Source organism: Vitis vinifera, chromosome 13, assembly GCF_030704535.1.
Source record: "Vitis vinifera cultivar Pinot Noir 40024 chromosome 13, ASM3070453v1".
NCBI classification, from domain to species: domain Eukaryota; kingdom Viridiplantae; phylum Streptophyta; class Magnoliopsida; order Vitales; family Vitaceae; genus Vitis; species Vitis vinifera.
In genome coordinates this window covers 28,414,059-28,427,714 of record NC_081817.1, presented here as the reverse complement: position 1 = coordinate 28,427,714, position 13,656 = coordinate 28,414,059, and positions in this window count along the sequence as shown.

The window sequence follows — 13,656 nt, the reverse complement described above, 5'->3', positions numbered from 1 at the left end:
GCTTCCCCTTGATTTTTTATTCTAACAACAATAGCATCCGTCATTTTTAAAAATTTACATATACTTTTCCAGCAAGCAGATTTTCAATTTCTTTCTTCACTGGCATATTATTTGTGCAATTGTAATGAAGGTAAAAACGAAATAACTGTTGCTTAAACTCAAAGATCAAAGGAAATAAATTAAACTCAGATCTATGGAATACAAACATATTCCTCCAAAGATCAAAGGAAATAAATTAAACTCAGTGACTGATGTTTCAATCCAACATTTTCTAAGTCATTATGCACATGCCCAAAAGTGTTCAAATCAAAACACCCCAGTGGATATTGAGCAAAACCTCACTATTTGATAACTTCAAAAACCAAAATTAATCTCAGCCCAAACATGAAAATGCCATCTCAAAATCCCAGCATAATCGAAAACCTACGCCAAACCCCAAAATTCCAACCATTAAAAAAAACCAAAAATAATTACATAATGATTTCACGTTAAACAATGACACATCAAACCCATCAAATTTGCAAAAACACGAACATTAAAACACCAAAAAATTTACAGAAAACCTCCCAACAACAGTACGGAATGGGGACCGGAAACCCTAGCGGCCCCAATCCTAATTTTCAGTATCAGAACCCTAACCAGATGCTTGTTTCGAGGAATTTAGGGTTTGTTTCGAATTGAGGATTTGGAAAGAAGGGGGGGTGTAAGTTTGGGAAAGAATGGAAGAAATGAAGGGAAAAATCGAGGTAGATCCAAATGGAGCAATCGTCTGACAATGGCTGGTTCAATGGTCAAATCGAGGGTAAATTAGTCTAATAAAAATATAAGGCCTTCAAAGGAATTATCAAACTTACCCACCCTTTTCAGTCATTTTTTTCCCCAGCCTATCCTTAAGGGTAATTCTCCCTTTTATTTTTATTAAGTATTAAAAAGTACAGAAAAACTAATAGGTTATTTTTTTTATGTAGAAAAAGTTACATATTTTGGTTTTATCTATTTAGTAAAAAGTTTATAATAAATCATAAAAAAAGTAGAAAAACAAACAACCTAAATTTTGAAAATAAATTGTTTTAAGCAGAAAGCCAAAAAAATAAACACCACCTTAATCTCATTTTTTAAAACTCAAGTTGGTTGAGCCAAACTTGGGTTAATCGGGTTAAACTCAAGTTGAGTAGGTTAAACTCAGGTTGGTCAGGTTGATTAAGTTGTATGGTTCATAATCCATCTATAGTATTTTTTTTTATAAAAAAAATTACATATTTATACCAAAATTTAAATAGTAAATAAGATGAAAATTCAAGATAATAATAAAAAATAAAAACAAAATTATATATCTTTCTAAAAATTAAAAAGTATATAATATAATTAGAATTTGATATTTTACAAAAATTAAAAATAAAACGAATGTTGTTTTGTATGATATAAACATTATAAAAACATTAAATAGGGTTTGGATTAGACTTGAGTTATTCGGATCTTAACTCAAGTCCAACCCAAATTGAACTTGAGTTGAGAAAACTTAATTAAGTTCAATCCGAGTATTAAAAATATTTGTCCAAACCCACCCAAATATCAAGTTGAGTTAGTTCAACCCGTCCAAATTGCACATGACACTACTTTTTTAACTTTTTTTTTTTCAATCTATTACTTCAAACAACTTAATATAAAAGTCAAATGTTTCTAAAATAACTTCATTTTAACTCATAGAAAAGCTTATTTTTTCATATTTAAGAAAACTTTTGTAATATCAAATTACTCTTAAAATAAAGCAAGCAAATTATACTTGAATGGAAATATTATTGGTTTAGGTCCCAATAATTATTCTCAATAATTTTGTGACATGTAAAAAATAATATTTTGCCATTTTACATAAATGATCCACTTAGGAAAAAGTATTGTTAAACAAGCCTTTGACTTGTTTTGAAACTATTTTTTAAAAACAGTTTTTTAGAACATAAAATCGCTTTTTAAATTCAAAAACATGTTTAACAAGTTTTGAAGTGAAAATAATTTTTCAAGACAATGTAGATTATTTAAAATAAAACAAAATTATAAATAAATTTTGGAATTTGTTTTACAGTTTAGTTGTAAAAAACAATTTTATTCTTAAAATAAATAAAACTATTTTTAAGAATACTTCTAAAAGATGTTTAATATTATCAAAGAAACTTTTGTTATTTTATTGTTCTTGCATTATAATTTATGTTATATATGCTTTAATATTGATGGTTGCTATTATTAGTTTAAGGGTTCTTTTTAAATATGTTTTGATAGTAACAAACCATAGTTAAGTATGTTAACATTTTAAATCAAGTTAAGTTTCAAGAATTAATCGAGAAAAACAAAAGAAAGGACACAAATACTTTGAAAGAATCTAAGAAAAGAGAAGTCATTCATGCATAAAAGCTATTCAAGATTAGGAACTTATTGTAAAATGAATATCTTGGGCACACTTGGGATTTCAGCTTATTCATGCATAACTTTCAAAATCGGTTTTCTTGAAATTAAGCTTTAAATATCATATTTTATCAAAACTCGAGCATATTTTCAAAAACCTTATGCAAATTGATCCCAAATTAACCTATAGAGGTACCTAAAAATGTTGCCTAGGTGTTAAAAATATATTTGAAATATATATAGGTTTTAAGCCAAAAATGGTCTAATCGATCAAGGGGGTCTTGAACCGATTCAACTAATTAAGAATCAATTGAATCTTTCTCAATTGAGGATCGATTAAGGGTATAAAAAAAATTTATTTTTTCCAGAAATTCTGCATGATCAAGGCAACCATTTTCCCCGTTAAGGTCTAGTCAAACCCTATAAAGGATTAATGATTACCTGTTGTGTATTAATTATCAAATGACGAGTCAACTAGTCAAATTGGAGCTTGACCGATAAAGGCTAGTAGGTGATATTTGAGGTATCTAAGGTTGAAAACTTATAAATAAAAAGCTTATATTTGCATTAAACTCTCTCTACCTACTTGTTTCTCTCAGTCAAAGCTCTCTTTTTCTTTAGTGCATCAAATTTTTTCACTTGCAAATTCATTTTTAGTGCACCCCATGTGTATTTATCCTAACTTCTCATGTATTCAAACATTTATTGTGTTATGTCAAATGCACTTTAAACCCCCATTTTTTTTTAGTAAATTTGAGTGTGAAACTTCAAGTTGGTGTTGAACTTTAAGAAGATTTGTATGTGCCCATTTGAACCACTAAATCCAAGTGTAAACTTAAAAGACTTTGGTTGAACCCTTGATATAGTGAAACCCTTAATTAGAATAAGGTTGAGGAAAAGGGGATGTAGATGGGAGTTACCAAACCACTAAACCAAGTTTGCATTTCTCTAGCATTATCTCTTTATATTCATTGAACTATTAGTTATTTAATCAAATGTATTTTTCGAAAAAAGTTTAGAATTCAATTCATCATTTTTTTTGTGTTTTGCTTAATTAAATTAGTTTTGTTTCACAATTACGATAATATAATACTCTTAAATGGTATATTATTGGATTTATTTTAAATTTTTTGATACAATATTCAAATGCACCCATATGAAAAAAAACTATAAAATAGGAACTCAAGTTTATAAAATACAAATTTCAAGTACCTATCTAAAAATAATTAGCATTTCATATACTTTTTGGTCAAAGATATGATCTTTCGTGAATTACTTTTTAATAATATAGGTATTACTTTTAATCATCTTAGGTATTAGTGAATGCATAAAACTTGAATTATTTTTAAAAGATTTTTATTTTGTAATCATTTTTACATGAGTGTGTGGAAACTCACTTTTTTTTTAATAGAATTTAAAAATATATATATATTAATAAAAGTTACAAGTAAGTCAAAACAGTCTAAGCACGATATGTAAGAATTTTATATGACACATGTGTATATTATTATATGATATTTATTTAAATATCAAATTAAATATTATAATTTAATAAATAATAAATCTAAAATCTATCGGTCAGTTTTTAAGAAGTTAGTTTCCTAAATTAAAAGCATTTTGATGGAAAGTGCACTTCTATTTCTACAATGAAACTGGTCCTCTCTCCACCCTATAAAATAAACACTCTATTTCATCAATAATACACATAAGAGAAAACTTAAGGGTGAAAGAGTTGAGGGACATAAACATAGTTTTTACAAATTAAAGGTATGTTTTTTTATTGCAAATTAAAGGTATGTTTTTTTTTCTTAATAATATGACTGTGAAAAATCATACTGGTCTAAAATCTTTGGCCATTATAATTTATGCAAAATTAGGGTTTTATTTGCATAATTAACGAATTAGGGTTGTGATTGTTATGCAAGAATTAAGGTTATAATCGGCATAAATTAAAGAAACTCTAACACAACAATTCTAACTTAGGAGGATTGTTTTCTTAACCCATTTATATTGACTTTTAATAAGTGAAAATTTTCCTTTTAAGATTGAAAAGTAATTTTATTAAAAGAAACTTTTAATTTAAAATTTGCTTAAGATGTAAGTTAAAAAAATATCACTTTCAACTCATACAAATAAAATATTTTGAAGTTTTTAATGATATATATATACATTTAACTTTCTATATAAAGTCTTTATTATGTAAAATAAAAAGATGGTTAAAAATACTCAATGTGGTTTTATACAATAAAACATAACAATAATTTTTTTTATAATATTAATCATAACACATGAAATTATATTATCAAATGAAAATCCAAAGTTTGTTTCACAATTGTTTGTAAAAACAAAAAGTTATTTTTCAGACTAAAAAAAAATTAATAATTTTTTTTGACATATTTAACATATTTATTTTCCTGAAATCAAAGAATAATTATATAAATTTGAATAATAATTGAAAATAAAGAAGTATAAATAAATTATTTTTTTTGAAACTATAAAAAATGGATTGAGAATATTAAAATTTTTAATCAGATTTCTGTTCAAAAAATATAACAAAGTAGAATTTTTTTTCCCATTTTTTTTTAGTAAAATTGAGTGTGAAACTTCAAGTTGGTGTTGGACTTTAAAAAGATTTGTATGTGCCCATTTGAACCATTGAATCCAAGTGTAAACTTAAAGAGTTTGGTTGAAACCTTGATATAGTGGAACCCTTACTTGGAATGAGGTTAAGGAGAAGTGGATATAGATAGGAGTTACCAAACCACTAAACCAAATTTTCATCTCTCTAGCCTTATTTCTTTATATTCATTGAACTATTAGTTGTTTAATCAAATGTATTTTTCAAAAAAAGTTTAGAATTCAATTAATCACTTCTTGTGTTTTGCTTAATTAAATTAATTTTGTTTCATAATTATGATATTATAACACTCTTAAATGGTATATAATTGGATTTATTTTAAAATTTTTGATACAATATTCAAATACATTCCTATGAAAAAAAAAACTACAAAATAAGAACTCAAGTTTATAAAATACAAATTTTAAGTACTGGTCTAAAAATAATTAATATTTCATGTACTTTTTTTGTCAAAGATACAACTATTCATGTACTACTTCTTAATAATATAAGTACTACATTTGATCATCTTACGTATTTGATTAGTGAATGCATTAAACTTAAATTATTTTTAAAAGATTTTTATTTTGTAATTATTTTTACATGAGTGTGTAGAAACTCATTTTTCTTAATAGAATTTAAATATATATATATATATATATATATATATATATATATATATATATATATATATATATATATATATATTAATAAAAGTTACAAGTAAGTCAAAACAGTCTTAAGTACGATATGTAAGAATTTTATATGACACATGTGTATATTATTATATGATATTTATTTAAATATCAAATTAAATATTATAATTTAATAAATAATAAATCTAAAATCTATAGGTCAGTTTTTAAGAAGTTAGTTTCCTAAATTAAAATCAATTTGAAGGAAAGTGCACTTCTATTTCTACAATGAAATTGGTCCTCTCTCCACCCTATAAAATAAAAGTTCTATTCCATCAATAATACGCATAAAAGAAAACTTAAGGGTGAAAGAGTTGAGGGACAAAAACACAGTTTCTACGAATTAAAGGTATGTCTTTTCTTAATAATGTGATTGTGAAAAATCATATTGGTCTAAAATCCTTGGCCATTATAATTTATGCAAAATTAGGGTTTTATTTGCATAATTAAGGAATTAGGGTTGTGATTGTTATGCAATAATTAAGGTTATAATCGTTCTGCATAGATTAAAGAAACTCTAACACAACAATTCTAACTTAGGAGTATTGTTTTCTTAACCCATTTATATTGACTTTTAATAAGTGAAAATTTTCCTTTTATGCTTGAAAAGTAATTTTATTAAAAGAAACTTTTAATTTAAAAGTTGCTTAAAATGTAAGTTAAAAAAATATCACTTTTAACACATAAAAATAAAATATTTTGAAGTTTTTAATGATATATATATATATATATATATATATATATATATATATATATATATATATATATATATATATATAACTTTCCATATAAAGTCTATATTATGTAAAATAAAATGATGGTTAAAAATACTCAATGTGGTTTTATGCAATAAAACATAACAATAATTTTTTTTATAATATTAATCATAACACGTGAAATTATATTATTAAATGAAAATCTAGAGTTTGTTTCACAATTGTTTGTAAAAACAAAAAGGGTTATTTTTCATACTCAAAAAAATATTTAATAATTTTTTTTGACATATTTAACATATTTATTGTCCTAGAATCAAAGATTAATTATATAAATCTGAATAATAATTGAAAATAAAGAAGTATAAATATTTTTTTTTTTGAAAATATAAAAAATGGATTGAGAATATTAAAATTTTTAATCAGACTTCTGTTCTAAAAATATCACCAAGTAGAAATATAATTTTTTTTTACAAAAAATGATTTTCTTATATTCATATTCAATTTCATTATAAGAAATACAAAGAAAATAAATATAATTACAATTAATTAAAATTTTAGTCTTTTGGGTAAAATTAATAAAATAAATTTGAAGATATATATATATATATATATATATATATATATATATATTTTGATGTATTTTTTTCCCTTAGCCTATATGAAGAGGGGGGAGGGAGGGGGACTATTAAATACTATTAAAAGTTGCATAAAATTTTTCAACAATTATTTTTATGGATTTCTTATTGAAGAAGAATTTCAAATTTAGCAGGTGAGTTTTCTTTGAAGGTAAGAGTCAGCAACCGCCTACCTTACACACGGACCGCGTCCACGACCCGCAGCTTCCCGTCGCTCTACTCAATTGATCTGGTCCCACACGCCTTCTCCCAAACCCCTATAAATTCACCACCTCCACCCTCTCATTCCACCAATCACTCCGCCTTTCTCCGATTTCAAATCAATTTCCTTTGCTCTTAGCCTCTCGATTTCTCACAATGGCTCAAGCAATCACATTCAATGGCATCGCCGTCGCCTTCATTGTGGCCGCAATCTTCGCTTCCGCCACCGTTTCTGCTCAGGATTTCGCTGGAGCACCAGCACCTGCACCGGGAATGGATGCCGGATCGGCGCATTCGTCCGGCATCTCCGGCGCTGTGATGTTGTTGTAAGAGAGTTACACATTTGAGATTAAATCATGTTTAATGTGTGAATTAAACATATGATTTAATTTTGAATGTTACAAAGATGAAGAGGTTGAGGAAGACAATGAGTCTTCTCATCTTTGTAACTTTATAAACTTAAGAGGTTAAGTGTAAGAGAGTTACACATTTTGAGATTAAATCATGTTTAATGTGTGAATTAAACATATGATTTAATTTTGAATGTTACAAAGATGAAGAGATTGAGGAAGACAATGAGTTTTTTCTCATCCTTGTAACCTTTTTTCAACCCTAAGAGTGCTATATATATGACTTTTCTTCTTTTTGAAATCTCATGCAGAAAAGTGAAAAGGCTTGATCAATCCCAAGACTATTTCCATTTAGTTCCCAAAAGATTTCTAGAGGTGGGAGGAAATAGAGTCTTTGGACAAAGTTCCAAGAACTTGTTTGAGCCTTTCTTGTGTTCTTCTTCTTCTTGTTCTTATATTGTATCAAAGTGAGTGTGTGAGAGTGTTTCCTTTCTCCATTGTATCCAAAATTTTCAACAGTTGTCGTCGCTGGTCTTGGCTGCAATGGCTCTCTTCAAGCATTAGATTTTGAAATTTTTTTTGGGGTTGGGATTTTATGAATTGAGGTGGTAGATTATAGGAATTGATGATACATATCTATTTATTGTTCTTTATTTGTGATGATCAGTCATGAATAAGAGAGATTATTATTTATTTTTATTATTTTAAATTTTGTTTTTATTTGGTGAATAAAAGAGTGATGATTTTTAATTCTCTATTTAAAAAATATTTTAATTAATTATATAAACTTAAATAAATAAAAAAGCGCTACTTTATCAACTTATCATGGCTAAACGTGTTCACAAAGTATTTTTAAAAAAAAATTTAGGAAGTATTTTTAAAAAAAAACATCCAAAAATATTTTAAATTTATTTTGAAAAATAATTCATTTTTAGAATAAATTACCAAAAATATTTTTTAAAAACAATTCCTAAAAAATAGGAATAAAATTATATTTTAGAAACTTAAATAGTTAAATATCAACAATGTTCTATTTTCAAAATATTCATGTTTTTGAAAAACATCAAAATATATATTTTTAAATTTAAAAACACTTTCAAAACATGCCATTGATTTCCAACTTTGGAGATCTCAAAAAGGATATGTTGTAAACTTTTCTATGACCAAATATTAGTTAACAAATAAGAATAAGGATTCTAATACCAAATGTTAATTAACGAAGAAGAATAAGGAATGTTATACCCTTTTATGTTTATACCCAAGGTGCTTTTTGAAAACGAAAACATAGTTTTGTTTTTGCTTTATTATTTTCTAAAAAAATGAAAATAGAAATTCCGTTTGGCAACTATTTTAAAAAACAAATTTATGTTTGAAAAAAAAACAAAATCATATATTTATACTAAAATTTAAATAGTAAATACGGGAAAATTCAAGATAATAATAAAAAGTAAAAAATAAAATTATATATCTTTCTAAAAATGAAAAAGTATATAATATAATTAGAATTTGATATTTAAAAAATATATAAAAAGTATATAAAACGAATATTGTTATGTATAATATAAACATTATAAAAACATTAAATAGGGTTTGGATTAGACTTGAGTTAATCGGACCTTAACTTAAGTCTAACCCAAATTGAACTTGAGTTGAGAAAACTTAATTAAGTTCAATCCGAGTATTAAAAATATTTATCCAAACTCATCCAAATATCAAGTTGAGTTAGGTCAACCCATCCAAATTGCACAGGACACTACCTTTTTAACTTCTTTTTTTTTTTTCAATCTATTACTTCAAACAACTTAATATAAAAGTCAAATGTTTCTAAAATAACTTCATTTTAACTCATAGAAAAAGCTATTTTTTTCATATTTAAGAAAACTTTTGTAATATCAAATTACTCTTAAAATAAAGCAAGCAAATTATACTTGAATGGAAATATTATTGGTTTAGGTTCCAATACTTATACTCAATAATTTTGTGACACGTAAAACATAATATTTTGCCATTTTACATAAATGATCCACTTAGGAAAAAGTGTTGTTAAACAAGCCTTTGACTTGTTTTGAAACTTTTTTTAAAAAACATTTTTTTAGGACATAAAATCGCTTTTTAAATTCAAAAACATGTTTAACAAGTTTTGAAGTGAAAATAATTTTTCAAGACAATGTAGATTATTTAAAATAAAATAAAATTATACATAAATTTTGGAATTTTTTTTATAGTTTAGTTGTAAAACAAAATTTCATTCTTAAAATAAATAAAACTATTTTTAAGAATACTTCTAAAAGATGTTTAATATTATCAAAGAAACTCTTGTTATTTTATTGTTCTTGCATTATAATTTATGTTACATATTGTGGGTTGCTATTGTTAGTTTAAGGGTTCTCTTTAAGTATGTTTTGATAATAAAAAATCATAGTTAAGTACGTTAATAGTTTAAATCAAGTTAAGTTTGAAGTATTATTTGAGAAAAACAAAAGAAATGACACGAATACTTTAAAAGAATCTAAGAAAAGAGAAGTCAATCATGCATAAAGGTCATTCAAGATTAGGAACTTATTGTAAAATGAATATCTTAGGTGCAATTGGGATTTTAGCTTATTCATGCATAATTTTCATAATCGGTTTTCTTGAAATTAAACTTTAAATATCATATTTTATTAAAATTCGAGTATATTTTCAAAAACCTTACGCAAATTGATCCCAAATTAACCTATAGAGGTACCTAAAAATGTTGCCTAGATGTTAAAAAGATTTCATAAAGATATATAGGTTTAAAGCCAAAAATGATCTAATCTATTAAGGGGGTCCTAAACCGGTTCAACTAATTAGGAATCCATTGAACCTTTCTCAATTGAGGATCGATTAAGGGTATGAGAAAACTTTCTTTCTCTTCCAAAAAGTCTGCATTTTTTTATCAAGGCAACCACTTTCCCCATTAAGGTCTAGTCAAACCCTACAAAAGATTAATGATTACCTATTGTGTATTAATTATCAAATGACTAGTCAACTAGTCAAATTGGAGCTTGACCGATAAAGGTAGTAGGTGATATTTGAGGTATCTAAGGTTGAAAACTTATAAATAAAAAGCTTATATTTGCATTAAACTCTCTCTACCTACTTGTTTCTCTCAGTCAAAGCTCTCTTTTTCTTTAGTGCATCAAAATTTTTCACTTGCAAATTCATTTTTAGTGCACCCCATGTGTATTTATCCTAACTTCTCATGTATTCAAACATTTATTGTGTTATGTCAAATGCACTTTAAACCCCCATTTTTTTTTTAGTAAATTTGAGTGTGAAACTTCAAGTTGGTGTTGAACTTTAAGAAGATTTGTATGTGCCCATTTGAGCCATTGAATCCAAGTGTAAACTTAAAGAGTTTAGTGGAAACCTTGATATAGTGGAACCCTTACTTGGAATGAGGTTAAGGAGTAGTGGATATAGATGGGAGTTACCAAACCACTAAACCAAATTTTCATCTCTACGGCCTTATCTCTTTATATTCATTGAACTATTAGTTGTTTAATCAAATGTATTTTTCGAAAAAGGTTTAGAATTCAATTAATCACTTATTGTGTTTTGCTTAATTAAATTAGTTTTGTTTCATAATTATGATATTATAACTCTCTTAAATGGTATATAATTGGATTTATTTTAAATTTTTTGATACAATATTCAAATACATCCATATGAAAAAAAAACTACAAAATAGGAACTCAAGTTTATAAAATACAAATTTTAAGCACCGATTTAAAAATATTAGTATTTTATGTACTTTTTTTTGTCAAAGATACAACCATTCATGTACTATTTTTTAATAATATAAATACTACATTTGATCATCTTATGTATTACATTTGATAGTGAATGCATTAAACTTAAATTATTTTTAAAAGATTTTTATTTTGTAATTAGTTTTACATGAATGTGTAGAAACTCATTTTTTAATAGAATTTAAATATATATATATATATATATATATATATATATATATATTTTAATAAAAGTTACAAGTCAAAACAGTTTTAAGTACGATATGTAAGAATTTTATATGACACATGTGTATATTATTATATGATATTTATTTAAATATCAAATTAAATATTATAATTTAATAAATAATAAATCTAAAATCTATAGGTCAATTTTTAAGAAGTTAGTTTCCTAAATTAAAAGCACTTTGATGGAAAGTGCACTTCTATTTCTACAATGAAATTAGTCCTCTCTCCACCCTATAAAATAAACTTTCTATTTCATCAATAATACGCACAAGAGAAAACTTAAGGGTGAAACAGTTGAGGGACAAAAACACAGTTTCTACGAATTAAAAGGTATGTCTTTTCTTAATAATGTGATTGTGAAAAATCATATTGTTCTAAAATCCTTGACCATTATAATTTATGCAAAATTAGGGTTTTATTTGCATGATTAAGGAATTAGGGTTATGATTGTTATGTAGGAATTAAGGTTATAATTGTTTAGCATAAAGTAAAGAAATCCTAACACGACAATTCTAACTTAGGAGGATTGTTTTCTTAACCCATTTATATTGACTTTTAATAAGTGAAAATTTTCCTTTTATGCTTGAAAAGTAATTTTATTAAAAGAAACTTTTAATTTAAAAGTTGCTTAAAATGTAAGTTAAAAAAAATATCACTTTCAACACATAAAAATAAAATATTTTGAAGTTTTTTATGTAAAATAAAATGATGGTTAAAAATACTCAATATGGTTTTATACAATAAAACATAACAATAATTTTTTTATAATATTAATTATAACTCGTGAAATTATATTATTAAATGAAAATCTAGAGTTTGTTTCACAATTGTTTGTAAAAACAAAAAGTTATTTTTCAAACTCAAAAACATATTTAATAATTTTTTTGACATATTTAACATATTTATTGTCCTGAAATCAAAGATTAATTATATAAATTTGAATAATAATTGAAAATAAATAAGTATGAATATTTTTTGTTTTGAAAATATAAAAAATGGATTGAGAATATTCATATTTTTAATTTCTAAAAATATCACTAAGTAGAAATTTTTCTTTTTTACAAAAAATGATTTCTTATATTCATATTCAATTTCATTATAAGAAATATGAAGAAAACAAATATAATTACAATTCATTAAAAATTTATATGTTTTTAAATTATTTAATCTTCTAAATAAAATTAATAAAATAAATTTAAAGAAATATATATATATATATATATATATATATATATATATATATATATATATATATATATATATATAATTTATTAATTTTAAATATTTATTTATTTATTCTTTTGATGTATTTTTTCCCCGCGGTGGTGGCGGGGCGGGGGTGGGGAAAGAAGACTATTAAAAGTTGCATAAAATTTTCAACAATTATTTTTATGGATTTCTTATAGAATAAGAATTTCAAATTTAGCAGGTGAGTTTTCTTTGAAGGCAAGAGCCAGCAACCGCCTACCTTACACACGGACGAAGTCCACGACCCGCAGCTTCCTGTCGCTCTACTCAATTGATCTGGTCCCACACGCCTTCTCCCAAACCCCTATAAATTCACCACCTCCACCCTCTCATTCCATCAATCACTCCGCCTTTCTCCGATTTCAAATCAATTTCCTTTGCTCTTAGCCTCTCGATTTCTCACAATGGCTCAAGCAATCACATTCAATGCCATCGCCGTCGCCTTCATTGTGGCCGCAATCTTCGCTTCCGCCACCGTTTCTGCTCAGGATTTCGCTGGAGCACCAGCACCGGCACCGGGAATGGATGCAGGATCGGCGCATTCGTCCGGCCTCTCCGGCGCTGTGATGTTGTCGTCGCTGGTCTTGGCTGCAATGGCTCTCTTCAAGCATTAGAATTTTTTCATTTGGGTTGGGATTTTATGAATCGAGGTGGTAGATTATAGGTATTGATGAGACATATCTATTTGTTGTTCTTTATTTATGATGATCAGTCATGAATAAGAGATATTGTTATTTATTTTTATTATTTTAAATTCTGTTTTTATTTGGTGAATAAAAGAGTGATGATTTTT